This window comes from Melanerpes formicivorus, unplaced genomic scaffold (assembly GCF_026170545.1).
Source record: "Melanerpes formicivorus ecotype bairdi unplaced genomic scaffold, bMelFor1.0.p_v2 SCAF_26, whole genome shotgun sequence".
Taxonomy (NCBI): Eukaryota; Metazoa; Chordata; class Aves; order Piciformes; family Picidae; genus Melanerpes; species Melanerpes formicivorus.
The window spans coordinates 4,871,403-4,876,958 of NW_027142378.1; positions in this window are offsets into that span (position 1 = coordinate 4,871,403).

A 5,556-nucleotide genomic window follows, 5' to 3' on the forward strand; every position below is an offset into this window, starting at 1 on the left:
CGCAACGCCAGACTGCCTGTTGCCTCTACGCCATTCTTAGTACACCACCTACCCTTACAACGAACTATCGCCACCGAGGCACCAACAAAACCGACAGCAACAGCCACCTGAAAGCTGTGGATTCGCTGCCACTCCTTCCAACACAATGAAATCCCAGGGTGGGATGTCAGGTGGGAATATCCTGGTACACAATCAGTTAAGCTATCCAGGGAGAGATGAACCAAAACGTGCACTCACTCACAAAGGCCAAATCTCCCCACGGGTACCCCAAACGCACTTACCAAGGAGGGGGCTGAGGACTCCTTGACGAGGTCCCGGTCTAAAGGGAGAGGATCCAGCTGCCAGGCCACTTGCCGTGTGGAAAGCAACCCTCTCCGTAGCAGGACTCCTTTATATCTTGCCCAAGTTTTGAGGTGCACCGTGGTAATTTTTTTTTTCATTAGTTGGAGGCCTCCAAGCACCACAAAAGCAAGGCCAGAACGTCTGGCTCCGCAGGTGCCACTTAATGACTGCTGATCATCATCAGCTGCTAGCAGACCGCGGGACCCTTTGTCAGGCGTCTGTGAGGACTTTTGTGATTGTCAGGGCGGTTGCACCTGCCCACAAGCACGCAGTTAGACACGATGGGGTGCGAATTGCCACGGCATTGTTAGATGTCTGCAGGAAGGAGTCTGAGGCCAAGGCAGCATCCTTCACACGCGGCAGCAGCCATTTCTAACCGAGTTCAGGTGGAAAAATACTGGAGCATCTGTGCTCTGTTCTTCAGGCAGAAAGCACAATCCTTGGCAGCACACATGCCCACTGTTACCTTCTGGAAAGTAAGAAAAGCGTATGTTCGAGCAGATGCTGCACTATGATTTCCTCCCCTTGGACTCTGTTAAGGGCATTCAGTTAATTGTAACACTGCAATTAGCTGTGTTTTGCTAGCTCAAAGGCAGGGTGTTTTTTTCCACATGTGAGTACTCCACTGGCACTACTTCTCTGAGGAACTGTAGAAAGGCATGTTAAGGTTAACAAATGGAGAAAGAGAGGGGAAGGCAGTAAATTAAATAACTGGCCTACAATGGGTCTGCAGTGACAGGGCTCTGGGCCACCTGATCTAGTTGAGTATGCCTCTGTTTACTGCACAGAGATTTGGACTGGGTGATCTTTGGAGGTCCCTTCCAACCCAAACCATTCTATGATTCTGTGTTTCTACGACCGTAAGCTCTGGGTCGCTCCCGAGCAAAGCAGGATGACAGGTTGCAGCCCTGCTGTTAGATGTCAGAGTGAGAAACCTTGTAGCAGCAGCAGGTCCTCTGAGCCAGACCTCTCAGTCCTTGATCCATCAACCCCATACTTCTGATCAGTGGGAGCCTGCATGGAGTAAGGAGGGTGGGGATTTCCTGTTTACATTTTTCTCCTGTGCAGAACAAACCTACAAGCCACAGCTGCAGCCCCGGTGGCTGTTATCACTCCTGCGTTTCCTGCGTGCAGAAGAGCTCGAGGAGGCTTCTGCACAGTGGCCTTGAGGCAAGGATCCTGGAAAGCACTCCAGCATGTGTAAAGCAATCCCTGCCTATGCCAGTACTTGAGCAGAGGAATAGCATCAGGCATATCTTTAATTACACTGAAGCACAGTTCTCAGCCCCCAGGCATGGACAGCCACTTGTGTGTGACAAAGGTAGAGCAGGGCCACTGCTCCCATGCTCCTGGCAGGCACCACACAGAGAAGAGAACTCACATCCTCCAACACCACACACTGTTCTAACACCTTTGTTGATAATACCCTCAAAGGCATCTGAGCAGCAACAAAATTCTGCAAACCACCAAATGCTGCAGATAAAACAGACGACCCACAGTGCCTGCCAGGCACAGAATGACAGCAGGCGTCACTCGGCAGTGCTGCTCCCCATGCGCTTCCAAGCTGGCTTGTCAAACAAGCCTTTCTTTAAAGATGCACTCTTCTGCCTGACTGTGGTTCTGTCAGCAGCTTTGTGGACAGACAATCTGGCAGCAGGCAGTTTGTTTCCTGGACTAAAGACCGTACATAGTCAATGTGGGAACTGACCTGCTCCTCGGGAGCCAGCAGTTTGGCAGCAGGAGTCTCAGGGAAGGCCTTTCTGGCTTGCCTTCTGGCCATCTCCTTCCCAAAGCAATCCATATAAGCGCATGCAAATAACACAGGAATACACCCAGAACGTTCCTCATTGACTGCTCCTTGTAGGAAATGAAGCTGTGGGAGCCCACACATTGGCTACAGCAGCAGAGTGTTGGGAAGGGGTCAGCAGTACCATAGGTGAGGCCTCAAGGACCATGCACTCCTTATGAACACGTCCTCTCAAAGGCCAGGATGTTATCCCAGGTTTGAGGCTGGTGTGGTTCAGTTGGTCCCTTGCTTCCTTCTCTAAGTCCACCACTTTCTTTGATTCCAAAGATGATGGGGAGGTGAGGATGAGGAGGAGAAGAGACCACAATACAGGCACAAGCTACTTGTATTTAGGGAGGCCACCCATCAGTCTAACCCTGCTGTAGCAGTGGAGAAAAAGGGTATGCCAAGCAGAGCTGAATAAAGTTATGGAGCACACCTCCCAGCCATTGCAAGGTCAGAACAAAAGCTAACATCACTACTGGTTAAAGTGGAGTAGATGATGCCGAAGGAAGAAAGTTGAGTGGGTGGTAGGGACAACAAAGCAGGACTTTGCCAGCCAGTGCAGTTTGGTTCCAGTTCCTGAAATGGATGTATGGATGGATACAGGTTATGCTGTTGAGGCCAGTCTAGGCTCAGCCCCATCTCCACCTCCCAGCCCCATCTCCACCTCCCAGCCCCCTCTGAGAATACAGGGATGGCCCTGAACCCCTCACTTCTCATAAGTCTCCTTCCTGTCTTCTTCTAGTTCTCAACATCCAAACCTGTAAGAGGCTTTATTGTTTGATGCCATGAGTTTAAAGCAACAACTGGAAGAATCAACTCAGGCAAAACCCATGCTGCTCTGGCTCGTTCCTTCCTTTACTCTGTGCTTTTTTTCTGGATACACTTGAACTGGATGTACTCTGCTCCTGTGAGACCCCACCTTGAATACTGCAAACAGTTCTGGTGTCCCCACCATAAAAAGGACATAGAAGTGTTGGAGCAAGTCCAGAGGAGGGCCATGAGGATTACTGAAGGGCCAGAGCACCTCTGCTGTGAGGATAGGCTGAGGTAGATGGGGTTTTCAGCTTGGAGGAGACTCCAAGGAGATGTTAGAGCTGCCTTCCAATACCTGAGGGGACCCTACAGGAAAGCTGGAGAGAGACTTTTCATAAGGTTTTCTAGCAATAGGACAAGGGGGAATGGTTTGAAGCTGAGGGAGGGTAGGTTTAGACTGGATCTTAGGAAGAAGTTCTTCAGTACAAGGGTATCGAGACTCTGGAACAGTTTGCCCAGAGAGGTTGTGGATGCCTCCTCCACGGAGGTGTTTAAGGCCATGTTGGATGAGGCCTTGGCCAACCAAGTCTAGTTGACAGGTGTCCCTGCCCATGGCAGGGGGTTTGGAGTAGATGAGCTCCGAGGTTCCTTCCAACTGAAGCATTCTATGATACCATGAAGACAGGGGCAGCTTTTGAGGATGTCCCCATACTCTTATATTTACTTTGCAAATCCTGCTCTGGGGAGCAATTGTCTTTTTTGGTGGGTTGCTCCATCATGCCCATATATAGGGTCCCAATGTCTAGAAGCTACAGTTGCAGTAATAAATAATAATAACAATAACACAGTTACTTGGAAAGCAGCCCCTTACAAAATGAATGGACCTCTGTGAAGATAAGCAGCCCTAAGAACATGATTACTTCCTCCACACAAAGGCTATAATTGATCATAAAATAACAAGTCACACGTTCTGGAATGCCTCTCTTTGATCACTCAGCAGGAAAATTATAATCCTTCATCAGTGATACAGCAGCTGTGTGTGGAGCCTTAAGAGAGCATTTGACAGCGACATTTGTATCCCAACCATTCCCATCCACTGATGAGGCTGCAAGAGCTGCTCAATAAGCATTCACCCCATTAAAGGAACTGTGGCAGATTTCCCCTCAGACACAAGCTCTCAAAGTAGTTAACAGTCAGACAAATGGCACCTCCCAGGGCCCACACCTCCACCAGCTCAGCTTTCATACAACGCAGCCTGATGCAGAGGCTTTGCACAGACACCACTGGCCAAGGAAAGCCTCTCAACAGAGTCAGAGAATGGTGGGGGTTAGAAGGGACTTTTGTCCAACCCTCCAACCCCCCTTTCTAAAGCAGCTTGCATGGGAAGATGTCCAGGTGGGTTTGAAAAGTCTCCAGATAAGGAGACTCTCCACAACTACTGTTTCAGTGCTCTGAGATCCTCAAAGTGTTTTCCTTATATTAAAGTGAAACCTCCTCTGTTCTAGCTTGTGCCCATTGCCCCTTGTCCCATTGCTGGCCACGACTGAAAAGAGCCCAGCTCCATCCTTCCCAAGGAGGGCCACAAGGATGATCCAATGGCTGGAGCCCCTCTGCTATAAGGGATTCAACCTGGAGAAGAGCTGCCTTCCAATACCTGAAGGGATCCTGCAAGAAAGACGGAGAGGAACTTTTCATAAGGGTGTCTAGAGACAGGACAAGGGAGAATGGTTTGAAGCTGAGGAAGAGTAGAGTTGGACTGGATCTTAGGAAGAAGTCCTTCAGTATGAGGGTGATGAAACTCTGGAACAGGTTGCCCAGGGAAGTTGTGGTTGCCTCTTCCCTGGGGGTGTTTAAGGCCAGGCTGGATGAAGTCTTGGGCAACTGGGTCTAGTTGAGAGGTATCTCCACCCATGGCAGGGGCCTTGCATCTCTGTGGTCCCTTCCAACCTCATTTGTTCTATTATTCTTTTGACTTCAACCTTTTAGATATTGATTAGCATTTAGCTGAACCTCTGGGAGAGTATATCTTGTGCTACCAATCACAGAATCACAGACTGGTTTGCAAAGGATCTTTAAAGGTCAGCTATTCCAACCTTGCTGCGGGGAGCAGGAACATCTTCAACTAGATTAAGTTTCTCAGAGCCCTGTCCAATCTGACCTGGAGTGTTTCCAAGGATGGGGCTTGTACCACCTCTCCATGACCTTCATCCTAACTCCATCTAAATTTCCCCTCTTTCCATTTAAAACCTTATTCTGTTGCAACAGGCCCTGATGATAATCTTGCTCCCATCTTTATAGGCCACTTTTAACCTCTGAAAAGTCACAATACAGTCTTGTCAGAGTCTTCTCTTCCCCAGGCTGAACAATCCCAACTCTCTCAGACTGCCCCAGCCTTCTGTCCAGTGCTGTGACCTCCTCTGGACCTTGTGCTGAGGACTCCAGAGCTGCACCCAGCACTGCAGGTGCAGGGACTGAGCAGGTGACAGGACTCATGGGAACCAAACTCCGTGAAACCAGCCTTCACCACTATCAAGATACAGGACAGCAGCCGGACCGCGGCTTCCCCACCGACGGAGGGCAACGAGCCCGCCCCGGGGCGGGGGGCGGGAGGAGCCCGGGGACCGTGGCCGGCGTCTTCGCGGGATGCGGAGCGGCAGAGGCGAGAGGAG